Source organism: Mus caroli, chromosome 18 (genome assembly GCF_900094665.2).
Source record: "Mus caroli chromosome 18, CAROLI_EIJ_v1.1, whole genome shotgun sequence".
NCBI lineage: Eukaryota > Metazoa > Chordata > Mammalia > Rodentia > Muridae > Mus > Mus caroli.
Window position 1 is genome coordinate 70,527,776 of NC_034587.1, and position 15,358 is coordinate 70,543,133.

Here is a 15,358-nt window from a genome sequence, read left to right on the forward strand (position 1 = left end):
TGGTGACAAGCAAGAGATCCAGATCTACTGGGCCAGGGTGCCTGTGGCAGGAGTCTGCCTTGGGTTGACAAATGCATAAGGAGAAATGGCCCTGCCCTTGTTGGGGGTGGGGGGAACTTCTCTATAGAAAACTAGCCTGGAGTTTGATAGTTGTCACCCTGAGGTCAGAGGGTGGATCATGTCATCTCCAGCTCCCCATGTTTGAAAACATTTAAACTCTATATTGTTACTCTACATATAGCAGGATTTCTACTATTTTTCTTTGTTTTAAGTGCTTTAGATTTTCAACTATGTCTACACATTTTCCTTTTCTATTTGGGAGCAATATTTTTTATTTTCCTTTCATCCTATGTTGCCTTGTTATTGGCTTCTATACATTTAGGGATATTTGTCTCCTTTTTTTTTTTTTTTTGGTTTTTTTGAGATAGGGTTTCTCTGTGTAGACCATGCTGGCCTCGAACTCAGAAATCCGCCTGCCTCTGCCTCCCAAGTGCTGGGATTAAAGGTATGCACCACCACTGCCCGGCACACTCACCCTAATTAATTGTGAACATCGTACTATATTTTCTACAGTAGTGTCTTACTTAGGATTTTACTGATGTGAGCAGACACCATGACCAAGGCAACTCCAATAAGGACAGAATTTAATTGGGGCCAGCTTACAGGTTCAGAGGGTCAGTCCATTATCATCACGGCAGGAGCATGGCAGGATCCAGGGAGGCATGGTGCAGGAGGAGCTGAGAGGTCTACATCTTCATCTGAAGGCTGCTAGCAGAATACTGGCTTCCAGGCAGCTAGGATGAGGGTCTTAAAGCCCACACTCACAATGATACACCTACTCCAACAGGGCCACACCTCCTAATAGTGCCACTCTTTGGCCCAAGCATATACAAACTATTAAAAGCAGTTTGGCCACTTTCACTTGTCTAGTCACTAGTAATATATTAATGAGCTATAATTAATTTTTTTCTGAATACTTCCACATACCATATGGTTTTGTGTTGGTATCAGTATAGCAGTTTGTTTTCCCCCTTGCTGAATGGTAGGGGAAGTTCAGCTCTCAAGAAAAGGCTGTCAGTAAGAACCCCACCACCTCAACAAACAAACAAGAAGAGCTATCCAATGCAACTGATGTGCAAATCTCCATATAAGATGCAAGAAATGTGGGAAAGCAAGGTGGCTCTCCAAGAAGCAAGGTGACTCTAAACATGAGTAACTCACAGGTACAAAAGTAACTCAAAGACCAAGAGAAAGTCATCTGAAGTGATGAAGAAGAGTGTGCATGGGCAAAAGGACACATGGGACTTCGTGAAAGAGGAAAAGAATCTGGAGGAAGAGGCCACAAAGTGAAATAGGGAGATGGTGGATGTCATAATGGTACTTGTGGTGGTGTGGAACGCAATGGCCCCTGTGAATTCATGTGTTTGAATGCCTGGTTCATTGCTTATGGAACTGTTTGGGAAGGATTAGGAGGCGTGGCCTTGTTGGAGGAGGTGTGGCCTTGTTGGAGGAGGTGTGGTCTTGTTGGAGGAGGTGTGTCACTGGAGGTGAGGCCTGGGTTTTAAAAGACTCCTGCCATTCCCAATTCTCCCTCTCTGGCTCCTACTTTCTTTTTTTCTTTTTTTTTTTTTTAAGATTTATTTATTGATTATATGTAAATACACTGTAGCTGTCTTCAGACACTCCAGAAGAGGGAGTCAGACCTCATTACGGATGGTTGTGAGCCACCATGTGGTTGCTGGGATTTGAACTCTGGACCTTTGGAAGAGCAGTCGGGTGCTCTTACCCACTGAGCCATCTCACCAGCCCCGGCTCCTACTTTCAATTAAGCTTCAAGCTCTAAGCTGTTCCTGCTATCACACCTTTGCTCTGCCATGGTGAACTGTAACCCTCTGAAACTGTAAACTCAAATAAACGCTTTCTCTTCCGATGCCTTCATCATGATGTTTTGTCACTGCGATAGAAAAGTAACGTGCAGGGCTGGAAAGATGGCTCACTGGTTAAGAGCACCGACTGCTCTTCCAAAGGTCCTGAGTTCAAATCCCAGGAACCACATGGTGGCTCACAACCATCTGTAATGAGATCTGACGCCCTCTTCTGGTGCATCTGAAGACAGCTACAGTGTACTTAGATATAATAATAAATAAATCTTTAAAAAAAAAAAGAAAGAAAGAAAGAAAGAAAGAAAGAAAGAAAGAAAGAAAAGTAATGTGCAGAATCTAATATGTTTGATGCTAACTTTTAAAAATTAAAAAGCAAATCTTTAAAAAAATATTTTTAAAAATTTTTATGGTAAAAGTGATCAGTGACCTGAAAAAGAGAACAAACCGGCTGTTAAGTTCAATTCAGAACCGCAGAGGAAAGTCAGGAATATATGCAAAAAAAGGCAGTAAAAATTAATGAGAAAGTCGGGAGTGTGGATGGAAAGGTGAACAACATGAAAGTAACATTCTGCAGGGGAACTGGGATTTTTAAAAAACGAAGAGATGTTGGAAATAAACATATCAGTGCATCAGATAAAACCACAGTGGAAAGCATCACCAGGAGACTTGACCAAGCAGAGCAAAGAGTATCCAAGACAGAAGAAGAGGTTGATAAAATGTTGCATTTCACCCATCAATAAAGCAGGGAGGGCAAATGAGCATCAAAAATTCTGGTGTGCAGTCAAGAGAGCAAACCTTAGAATCCATGGGGAACAAGAAGGAGCCCAGATATACACTAAAAACCCAAACCTAGAGACAGATATTCAAAAGCAAGAAATATTTAGAACCCCAGATCACCCCAAATGGTCATGACCAAAAAAGAACCTTTCTATTATATAAGATGCAAAGATATATGTGTGTGTGTGTGTGTCTGTGTGTATGTATGTATACATTAACAAAGCAACACTAAATGTTTTAGGAGAAGAGCCAGGCATTGTAGCACGTGCCTTTGATCCTAGCATTTGAGCAGAAGAGGCTAACAGATCTCTGTGAATTCAAGGCCAGCCATAGCCTTGTCTCTAGAATGAGTTCCAAGCCAACTGGGGATACATGGATGATACCCTGTCTAAAAAAAAAGTTTTAATAGAAAATGTTGAGTCATCTACAAGGGCAAAACATCAGAATAGTATCAGAAATTTCATTAGCCACCTTAAGGCCAGAAATGTTGGGGTGACATATTCCAGGCCTGGACAGTAACTGTCAACCAAGACTGCTACAAGAGCAAGCTATCTTTTATAAAGCTGTTGGAGAAATAAAGACATTTTAAGCAAGAACAAACTAAGACAGATCAAACTACCGAGCCAGTAAATATTCAAAGGAGCTCTCTCTCCACAGAGAAGGAAGGAAGTCTCACTCATGAGAATGTTGGGAAGAATAATTTTCATAAAGCAATGCTGAACAGGGACGGGTAGAAAAATATCCAACACCATAGCACATGGTTCTCAGCATTCCTAATGCTGAGACCCTATGATACAGTTTCTCATGTTACAGTGTCTCCCAATCATATCATTATTTTGTTGCTACTTTGTAAAAAAAAAAGATTTATTTATTTATTTTATGTAAGTACACTGTAGCTGTCTTCAGATGCACCAGAAGAGGGCACCAGATCTCATTACAGATGGTTGTGAACCACCATGTGGTTGCTGGGATTTGAACTCAAGACCTTCGGAAGAGCAGTCAGTGCTCTTAACCACTGAGCCATCTCTCCAGCCCCTTTTATGCTACTTCTTAACTGTAATTTTAAAACTGTTATGCATTGCAAAGTAAGTAACTGTTATGCAGGCTATCTGATATATGATCCCTGCAGGGGAGATGCAGGGATGGGGGTGGAGGGGGTCGAGACCCATAGGTTGAGAAGCTCTGCCATAGCACAATAATCCTGAAATCCCCTAACAGTCATAGGGAAAGAGGGAAAAACAAACAATAACCCAATCGACCAGACAAACAGCCAACAAAATTATAGACATTAGTAAACATCTTTCAATTACAACCTTACAGGTAAAGGGCCTCAACTCACCAATTAAAAAAAAAAGTCTTGGCTAACTGAGTTTTAAAAAATAAGTAAACAACTCTCTGTCATCTCCAAGAAATATACCCCATTAGTACAAACAGCCACAGACTGAGTATGTAATACAGAACCTTTAAGGGAAACTTTATAGTTGTGAATATTTACACTAAAAAGAGAGATCTGAAATAAATAATCTAATAGTGCACTTTAAGCAAAACACGAACAATCTGAAGTCAAAAAGAAGCAAATGACGAGAAATAATAAATCTCAGGGAATCTCAGGGAAGAAATTAGTAAAATGGAGAGCAATGCGTAAAACCAATCAATCAAACAGCTGGTGCTTTAAAAAAATCAATAAGATTGTTACATTTCTAGTTGAGCAAACTAAATAGGAAAAGGAAAAAAATCGAAATTCATAATTCAAAAGACCAAAAAGAACATACTATAGATTCCAATTGGATATGTTCCAAAAAGCCTGGAAAAACTAGAAGAAATAGACAAATTTCTAGACACCTATGACCTAACAAAATAAAATCAAGACAGTATTGACAACTTCGGCATCTCCAAAGGAATCAATGAGACTGACGCAGCAGTCAAAAATGAAATAAAATAAAAATAAAAATCCAGAGGCAGAAGGATTGACTGAAAAGTTTTATAATACCTATAAATTAAAGTGATTTACATCAGTGCTTTGGAAAACATTGTATAAAATAGAAAAGGAGGAAGGAACACAGCCTATAAAGTCAGCAATGCCTCAATACTAAAGCCAGATAAGGACACAAAAAAGAAAGAAACCTCTAGGTCAACCTCCCTGGTGAGCATAGGTGCAGAAATTCTCGATATTCATTTTGCAAACCCAATTCAAGGACACATTATGAACATCGTGCATAGTGACCAAAGAGGTTTCATTCCAGTAATGCAGGGTTGGCTCAAGATGGGAAAAGCAGTAGTGTAATTCAACAGGTAAATAGACTTATGGCCAGATACCATCTTGATCTCTCACTCAATACAGAAGATGCCTTAAACAAACAATAGCATCCCTTCATAATGAGAAGTCGTGAGGGAACGCAACAAAAGCTATATATATAAAACAAACCTATAGCTAACATTTTATTGAATGGGGAGAAAACTGAGAGCATTTCTCTAAAATCTGCAGTGAGACAAGAGTGTACACTTCTCATGTTCTGATCTATTTAGGGTTCAAAGTCTCAGCTAGAACAGTAAGATGAAATAAAATGGCTGCAAGTAAGAAAGAAGAAACCACATGGTATGTTTAATGGGCAGTGTTTGTTGCAAACTGTCGGGGGGAAAATGGGAGTGGTGTAAACGCCCCTATATTGTACTCTCAAACTGTGAGGTTAATTTTGAATATAAAAGCCCACTTTTGACTTACTTTATGAATAACCACGAACACTAAACCTGGGAAAACCATGAAACCCAGAGAAAGGCTTTGTAACATTGTTTTTAAAAAGATAGGACCAAAAAGGAACAAATAGAGAGAAAGTTTCAATTCAGGTGTACCCAAATTTCTCACAGTTTCCTAATTTGTGCTGAGAGCAATGCCTGGTTAGAAGTTTTGAACTAGTTGGGATGGAAAAAACTGAAGACTTCGCAGAGCTTCCTGAGGCACACAGAAGAAAAGCAACAGGTCCTGGTTTGCCCCCAAGCTCGAGTTGCCTGTGTTTTTCCAATGTCCCATCTGCCTACCATCATTGATCTGGAATGGGGGTGTGCTTACAAGAGTGAGACCCAAAGGCTGCCTATAGATCTACAAATCACCGGCGAATACCAATGAGTTTCAGAAAATTAAACTTTATTTTATTTTTATTCTTTTAAAAGCTTTAATATTTAGTACTTTACAGAAATCTATGAAAGCTCACATTTTTAAAAAGGCAGAAATGTATTTTTGGTTGGCTATTAAGGGTTGGTTTCTAATCAGAAACGCTGGGCACTGTTCCCAGCTTTAAGCTGACAGCACCTTTCAGCACACTTTACTCTGTACAAATACAGTGGATCTCTTTGGCTGCATGGTGAGTGGGGCTCATCTCAAATCCTAAGCACTCGGACAAATGAAGATGTTGTCACTGTACAACAGAGCTATGGGGATAACTCTGTAATATGATAACTATTGCTAACAAATGCAGCCATTTTCAAAATGAAAAAAAAAACCCAACATACATAAATGAATGTGTGCACTCTTGTGGCTCATAAAAGACTATGTATGGCTAGAAACACTAGAAAGAGTAAATCCAAAAGTAGATTATTCGAAAGGAATAAAATCTGTAAAAAGCTGATTCAAGAAGCGGAAAAGAGACTCTTACAGTATCACCCGTGAAACTAGTTGAGAGGTATAGGTAAGCATTCTGAAAACTATCAAAGAAATAGTTACCTGTTAAGATTTTAAAGTCTTCGTATTTACTCATTCATTCATTCATTCATTCATTCATTCGTTCATTCATCCACTTTGAGGGAGGGCCTCACTATACTACCCAGGCTGGCTTAAATTCCTGAGGCCTGGGTCTGGGACTATAGGCTTGCATGCTATCAACTGCAGCCCTGGTATTACTGCTTTTCTAGGTCTTTAAAAATTAATGTCTCTTATTTTTGAGATTCTAATAATATAATTACATCATTTTCCCCTTCCCATTCCCCGCTCCAAAGCCTCCCACATACCCCCTGCTTGCTCTCTTGCAAATTATGGGCTCTCCTTTCGATAATTGTTTTATCAGAGCTCACAGTACTGTGGGACTCATCTCTTCCACAGATGATTGGCACTGTGTCCTCCGTGTAGGTTTACTTTTGCAGTTGTCACAGCAACCAATGCTGAAGTATTTGTGCAGTCAATGTTGAAGTCTTTACTGGTGTCATGATTTAAGACACCTATAGGCCATCGTGGCGGAAGGCATGCCATCTGAAGTGGCTGAGACCACAGCAGCAAAAGAAAGCATGAGTCTTCTTGCTCATATCATAACAGATGCTCAGTCAGCTATGATGTAGCCATGACCTTCTAGCCTGCCCCCCATTTGCCTTATATCTGATGGCTATGGCCAAACAGTACAATGCCATGAGCTGGGGACCAGATAGTCAAACACATGAGCCTGTGAGAACATGTGTTTATTCAAACCATGACACTCCGCAAGGTCTATAATTATAATGTAACTGTAACTTTAAATTATAACCAGATAGTATAAATACACAGAAAGTAGTGTCTTCCAGGGTTCCTTGTCACCACTGTCCCTCAGTGATATCAGTGTCTTGTCCCTTCCAATCTCTGTGGACCCTGATGGCCAATATACTTCAGTGAAAGTCTGTGATGGTTTGAATATGGGCGGCCCAGAGAGTGGCACTATTAGAAAGTGTGGCCCTGTTGGAGTAGGTATGGCCTCGTTGAAGTTGGTGTGTAACTGTGAGTGTGGGCTTTAAGACCCTCATCCTAGCTGCCTGGAAGCCAGTCTTCCACTAGCAGCCTTCAGATGAAGATGTAGAACTCTCAGCTTTGCCTGCACCATGCCTGCCTGGATGCTGCCATATTCCCACCTTGGTGATAATGGACAGAACCTCTGAACCTGTAAGTTAGCCCCAATTAAATGTTGTTCTTATACGAGTTGCCTTGGTCATGGTGTCTGTTCACAGCCGTAAAACCCTAAGACAAAATCCCCCATATCTTGGAGGCAAGTTCACCCAGGTGACAAGTACCTAGTACTTGGGGTTCTTTCACGTGGATTCTAGGAAAGGGTAAACCTATCAGCCAGATCAGTTTTTTGACAAACTCGGGTCATCCAAATGTTGTTTTGTCTTTCAGGCTCTCACAGAAACTCTTAAATACATGATCCTAGTCCGGACCTCACCCAGCCCTGTTTGTCAAACCAAGGATTATAAATCACTCACAAAATCAGTGAGAAAAATAACTTCCCTGAAATAATGAAACAAAATAGAACAGTCACAGTTCACTGTAATAAGGCCATTACTGCACGGCACTTTACAATTCAGTATAGAGGAGGCTGGGCTGGGGTGATTATATGCATGCACACGGTGGCAATGTTACATGGTTTTCTTAATTACGGTCATGATCTAAAAGTGTTGAAGAATTCACTACCTTCTGCCCCCCTATTTCAGCTCTGCAGAAACTCAAACTTTCTGAGGCCTGGTTTTCCTCTCCTGTCTTACTTCCTGTCTCTGGGTCAGTTTTATTTATCTTTTGACCAGTTAAACTATTCTCTTCCTCTCAAATAAACAATCCCATGTTAGTAGAATGTATCTGAATTTCTCTCCTAGTAAAGGGTTGTAGTTTGAGTTTTTCTCCACGGACTTATAAAACATCCATGCTTTGCTGAATAGCCCATATCTATAAGGATATGCAATTCATTGATTTCATCCTGAAATTCCAAAAGCCCTCATTAAGCATTCATTATTGTTCTAGATGCCTAAACAAACATTGTGTTATAACTGTTATCCACTGTTTCTAGAGGTATGGAAACAATCTAACCCCCATCCCTATCAACCAATTAATTGCTTGCACTGACGTTTTCTTACTTATACCTTGATAGGTACAAGCAACTAGGCAAAGAGCTGTATAGTGATTGTTTGGTTGGTTGACTATTTATTTATGTATTTATATTTGATGCAGGGTCTCCCTAAGTTGTCCAGGCTGAGCTTGAACCTGTGACACTCTTTCTTCAGTGCTCTCCCCTGACTCAGTGCTGGGATTATGTTATTCACTATCCTGTCTGACTCCTGCCTAACTTGGTCTCTCTGTCTTATCTCCCTCCTCTGTCTCCTCGTGCCTCGTGGAAGCCAGCACTATCGTAGTCCCAGACTTTTTAAGCACTAATATGGATTTGATAAACCTTTCTCGACATGTCTGTAAATGCTCAATAAACATGTTACTGGATCACTATCTCCAACTCCCCATCCTCACAGCCAGAGGAGAAATATGTGGCCCTGGCTGGCCATGTGTTCTTTATGTTGTCATTGTTGCTTACACACACTAAAAAGCCTCAAGAGACATTTAAGAATTCTTTTTCTAAGTCTGCTGGAATACATTTTGCTTGAGAAATTAAAAGGAAATTGATTTTGGCTTAGTAGAGACAGTCATTTTCAAATGACTGTAAAGTCAGGAATAAACTGTAGTTTCTGTGACCCCCAACACACAGCCAAGCCGGTCTCCATCTAGGCGTGAGGAATTTACTAGAGATGGCGTTTCCGTATGATTAATCCAACTTGAACAAGTAATTTTCATGGGAAAAAAAATCATAGCCGAGTAGATGAAACCCAAATGTGTTTTTAATATTAAATAAATACACACAGACACATCCAGGCCTCCAGTGAAAACAGACTGAATTCCAGTAATTTCATGAGGGTAGGTCAGTCAGCTGTTAGAGACCAGAACACAGGTTTCACTCAGTACAGGAATAGAACTACCTAAAATCTTTTAGGAAGGGCTGTGTCTTTGAGAAAAGTATTCATACCACCAACTGGAGTTCACAGGACGGCTCTCGCAGGGCGGGAAGTGTGTTTGCTGTCTTTGTAGGAAAGCAAGGACTGGGAAACAAGAGCGTGAATGTGCACACTGGCCCCACCATGGCTGGTTTTTACCCAGTACTTTTGGGGTGTCTTTTTCTTGCTGCATGTCAGATGCTCAAATTCACCGAGGCCACGTGTGCTACTCAAGTGCCAGTTCCATGGAGAAGCCTGGGTCGGAAGAACATTGCACCAAGTCATCAAAGTCTGGAATCCAAGCAAGGTAATGATGACCATCTCTCTGTATACAGTGAGAGATGGGACGAATTAATGAATTGTTAATCCCTCTCTTCACTTTGGTTTTGTTTTCTACGAGGGAATCTGTTTGGGATTATTAGAGCCTTGCCTGGTTTAACTGCCGTTTACAGAAGAGCTATGAGGCAACTGGAGTACTGAAGAAGAAGATATGCAGATAAAAGCACCCGTGGAGGCTTTCCTGCATCCGTGTTGGTTTAGCGTTGTCCTCTGCATCCTACTAGCTGAGAAAGAGCTCCTGGTGAATCCTGGTGGAACTGAAACCAGCCTCCATCTGTTCTTGGCAGGTGTGGCTGACAGTAACAGCCTTCGTTCCAAAGAGCAGCCTTCCTCGGGTCCAGGAGAACCTGGCTAACAAATTCATCACCGTCTCCTTCTTTGTCTTTGTCGCCATCCGATGAGAATGTGCACACTATCCGGGATGAAGTGGATGCTAAGGACACTTAGGGAATACCACTGGCAAGGGTCAAGCCTTTGAGGGTGGTTTCCTGGGTCCTGAGGTGGAAGACAGACAGAACTGAGGTGTGGTGAGAGCTGAGTGGGAGAGGAGATTCAGTCTGGACAGCACTCTGCACTAACTGGCTGTACCACATGGGGTACGGGAGTTCTTTGTGGCGCTAGTTTTCCTCTTTGTGCTTGCGCTCTCCTGCTTCCTTGACACTTCTTGTGCCTCCCTCAGCTTCTGTGGCCTTGCCTTGTTCTGGCTGGCCACCTCAGATGTTTCCATAGCACCTCACCCTCTTTCCGGACCCACCTGCTGCCCCCATAAGTGTGACATGCTGCGAGATCCATAACCCTCCTGTGCATGTGCAGAAGGGACCAGGTATGCAAGGCAGTGAAGGCACACTTGTTGAAGCTTTGGGTTCTGGGAACCCTCACCATATTCTCTCAAGAGCAGTCCAGCCTGAGAGGCAACCACTCCTGTGGTCACACAGAAAAAGGTCTAGTAGGAAGAGAGATGGAACTAGCAATGGATCCAAAGCTGGGATCCGTACAGCCCTGGCTGTCCTGGAACTCACTTTGTAGACCAGGCTGGCCTCAAACTCAGAAATCCGCCTGCCTCTGCCTCCCAAGTGCTGGGATTAAAGGCGTGCATCACCACCCCTGGTGCTGGGATCTTTAATGTGCTTGCCTCCTTGTTTTCCTTCCTTCTGCATCCTGGTCCCTTGTTTCCGGCTCCTGCTTCCTGGCACTGACCTCCCTGAGAAAGTAGGAACAGGCAGATTTTCCTAGCATTGCCTTGGAGCAACCAAAACTAAGACATTGAGATCCCCTCTATTTTTTGGCGCCCTCCAAGGCATCTCAGAGATGCTCAGTGCTGATGTCACACAACAGGTATCAAGGTCTCTAGTTTATGTAGCATCTTCCTAGGTAAGCTTCACTTGAGACAACAGTAGCTGGACCCACGCTGTGGATGCAGGATTTGAACTGGCATCCCAATGTGGCAGGCAGGATGTGACTCATGCTTTCAGGGAGCAAGTCACATCGGAGGAGAGCAAAGGAATGAATCTATAGTCACAAGCTGCCACCAGTGCAGAGCCATTTTCTTCCAGGTGGAAACTGGATGCACTGAGCTGATACCTAGGATCCACGGTGGTAAGAAAGAACCACAGACACACATTTGGGCCTCCACGTGTGCACTGTAGCATGCACACCCACACCCACTCACATACACTCATATATCACACATAAATAAACACCCACACATATATACACACTTACACATACACGCGTATCCTCACACACACTCACTCGCACACACACACACACACACATTTACTTATATACACACTCACGTATACTCACACTCAAGATGAAGCTGTGAGAGTTTCGTGACTTTTTCAAGTAAGAGGTTTAATATGAGTGCCATTTTCCTTCATTTTATTTTTTTTAATTGGCCCATATTAATTGTACAAGATAACAGGTTTCATTATGATATGCCGTCCATACGTATCATCTACTTTGCTCAGATATACCTTTGTACTCTCTCTGACCCACCCCGCCCCTTCCTCTTCCCTTACAATTTCCACTTACGTTCTATCCTCTACCCCCTAAAGTCCACACATGAGGATAGCGTATGTCTCATTGATTTCACATACGATGTCCTTCAGTTCTATTTTCCTGCAGAAGAACCATTCCACTGAGGCTCGGGAGGCAAAGGGGAGGCAGTGTAGACAGAGGAGCACAGGATCCTCCAGCATCCGCTGCTCCTTCAAGAAGTCTTGAGAGAATACGTGATGTGCAGCAGTCCATTGTGGGAGCATGGTTCTCAGACTCTGTGCCCAGGTATTAGGAATCCAGGAATCTACTCAGCAGAAATAATTAGAGATACTGACAAAGATTTAGGGACATATAGTATAATTGCATATATGACTATGTATATGTGTATATGAATATGTATATGTGCATATGAATATGTATGTGTATGTATATGTGTATATGTACATAATTCCGCAATGGCGGTAGCAATAAAACTCTCAAGCATTGGCAAAGCTCTTGAGTGAATTATGGGAAATCTTCATGATGGAATCTTGTTACTGCCAGAAGATACTTGGATTTTCTTAATGGCATGAAAGAATGTTTATAATGGGGTCACATAAAAACAAACAGGCTATAAAATACGATTATCGACTTGTGACACGTGATCTATGTTATTTATATGCGAAGGCAAAGTTAAGAAAGAAATGCAAAATATGTAAGGGAGCCTCCTAAATCTTACATTTTCCTTTGTTTTAAAAATTAGCCTTTATTACTTTTATGATTATGGTGATTTGTAAGTGACATTTGTTGTGAAGAAAAACAAATAGAATAACAGCTGCAGAAGCCAGGCATGCTGGGACAAACACATCTGTGTCCCAGGTCTCAGGCTGAAGCAAGAGGACTGTGATGAGTTTGAGGCCAGGCTGGGCTCCACGGCGAGTTACCAGGCGAAACAGTAGCTTGGAGTGGGCACTGGAGGTTCATAAACCTGGAAAAAAATGGCAAGTGTTTTTAATTTCTAAAAATGCAGTCTACACAAAAAGCAAGTGAACAAGAATCTTGGAAGCAAATCTGATGTCTAGTCGGAAGCATATTGTTTTCTTTTGTTTGTATATTTGGCTTATTCTCTTTCCTGGGCCCTGGTTTCCTCCTGTGCAATTTTTTTAAAGGAAGAATGTGGACTAATTTAGCTGGTGGGAGGTGCCACCATCTCTTGCAGACTGAAGCTCCTTCACACGGCTGACAGGAGGGATGTCAGCAGGTCCGCCTCCTGAGGATGTATAGTTTGCCTAATGATGAGCAATTAGCTCCCACCTACTCAGAGCACACACAGTGCATCAGGATAGACGGATGCCTAGGAACAGTAATGTCAGGTGATGGATGCCTGGTGACGGATCTATGGCAGCCTTGACTATAAAAGAGGCTGGTCTCAACAGACAGGCAGGAGGCAGCACTACAGACATAGCAGGACACAGGGTTCACCAAAACTCTCACAGCCCATGTCCTGGGCCATCCAGCTTCCTCCCTCATACCTCCGGGCTTTAACACCTCAGCTTAGGTTATTTTGAGTCATTCTAGAACATTTTCTAGGTTTCTAAGGAATATCAGTAGTTGTTCCTCTTACTATTTGACAGGGAAGCCCGTATAAAATGGATCCTTGGTCCAGTTGATTCTTTTCTTGATACAAAGCCATGGATGGCATCTTTGAGCAAAGGATTCCAGTATTCTATTATTTTAGCAAATGGCTCTCCTCCAGTTCACTATTTAGAATGGAAATCCATTACTTGGTTCCTCCTGACAGTTTCTGCTTCAGGTCTAAAGGCGAGTAAGTGGTGGTTTCTGTGTAAAGGAAAGGGCAAATGGGTGTATTAAGTGAGAATCTTTCTTGACATAGTTTAGACATTCTGAAAATACTGGTGGTAGCAATGGCTTCTCAAATGGCATAAAACTCTAATGTTGATAGAGGCAGCAAGGATCACCTGCAATGGGTGGGTTTGTTCAGAGCACAGGGCCACTCCGTTGAGCACCTTAATATTTAGCACTTCTCAGAGGAGAAGCCAGATGGAGGCAGGGAGGGCTGCACTGTGGAAGGTGGCAGCTAGAGAAGGTGGCTCTTCCAGATGTTATACAAACAAGTCTCGGTGCTGGAGCTCCTAACGCCTGTGCATGCTGGGTTGGTGTACCCCTGAGAAAGGGTGAGTGTGACCAGATGCTGGTTTACCATGATGACTCTTGCCTGTTGGAAGTCTTATGGTTGGAGAAATAGTGGATAAGCCTTGCTTGGACTCAAAACTGATATGTAACAATGATCCTCTCCACTCACTATGGTGGTTCCCATGTCCGCAGCAGAGCGAATGCATTCAGCATATGCCCACGGGGCTCAATATATCTTGACACACTGGATACAGCAGAATGTTGTTCCAATGTTGTCTCCTGTGGGATACAAGTGATTGGGCGCGGAGGAGGGATACCCTTAAAAGGTACTAGGAGTAGAGAGGAGAGAGGTGATTCACAACTAAGGTCAGGGATATTTCATGGTTAAGGTCCAAGATGACACTGACCCTGAAGAATGCCCAGACATGGAATGGTTGGGAGATGGATGATGGGGGTGGGGAGTGGTGCACTCATAGCCAAGTGGAGGGAATGGACGCCGTGGTGACAGAGGTGGTGTCTCACTTCTCTAGTAGACTATGGATGTGGGCTGGAGAAATGAGTTAGGACTTGATTGCATCCTGTAAAGCTACTCCTCTGCATCCACCTATGTGGAACAAAACACATTCGTGTCTCTTTGGATCAATGTATCTGCTCTGCTCATCCCACAAACACAGTAGCTACTGAGTCCAGGGTACCAGGAATGTTCAAGGAGGCTGCAGTGTGCAAGGAAGCTTGGGGATGGAGCATGTGCAAAATAATTGACAAAATACCTAAGCAGTATTTCCTGAGGGAGCTGGCAGAGGGGTGTTGAAATGAGAGACTTAAAAAGGTTTCCTTGAAAACCCAGCAGACCAGAAAAAACAATTGAAGGTTGAAAGCAGGCAGTAACAAATGTGCTTGTCCCTATTCCTGTGAGTCCTACTCAGGGCTCCAAGTAAGAAACTAGGCACTCTCAGTATGGAGAGATGTGATGTAAGTGCCATTGACAATTGTTCAAAGAGAGTTGAGTATATTTGAGTTTGGAATAGACCTTGACTCTCCGCTTACCTTCAGGTGACAACACAGATGGTTTATCATTCTCAGACATCGAGCTGGTTCTACTCAGCCCCTCAGAAGTCAAGATGAGTGCAGTAGAAGAAGTGCCTTTGCTTTTTATCCCATCTTGGCAATTGTCTGGAGGAGTCAGATGACAGCATGAGGCTGGGCAGAGTTCCAGGGGTCAGTTGGGCAAAGCATTGGTGCCAGTGGTTGGAGGGATGCCTAGTCCCTGCTGACCAGAGTTCTTCCTGGATGACAACTGGGAAGATAGCCACCCCCCCCTTCCAACAGTGAAGGAGACTCCTCCAGAGGACATTTATTCATCTGCACTGAACACCATGTCCATTTGACTTTCAAGCACTTTAGACCAAGCAAGCCACCATTCTTAACTACTGATAGGAAACGTATCCAAACTCACTTAT

At 42.5% G+C, this 15,358-nt stretch overlaps 1 long non-coding RNA gene across 1 annotated transcript; it reads right to left on the reverse strand.

Moving 5' to 3' along the window:
• Positions 1-12,281: 12,281 nt before the first annotated feature.
• LOC115029849 lies at positions 12,282-15,036 on the reverse strand. The gene is made up of 3 exons (XR_003835407.1): positions 14,946-15,036; positions 13,369-13,583; positions 12,282-12,732 (listed from the first exon to the last, which is right to left on the reverse strand). It is a non-coding gene; the product is annotated as an uncharacterized LOC115029849 (long non-coding RNA).
• Positions 15,037-15,358: the final 322 nt, after the last annotated feature.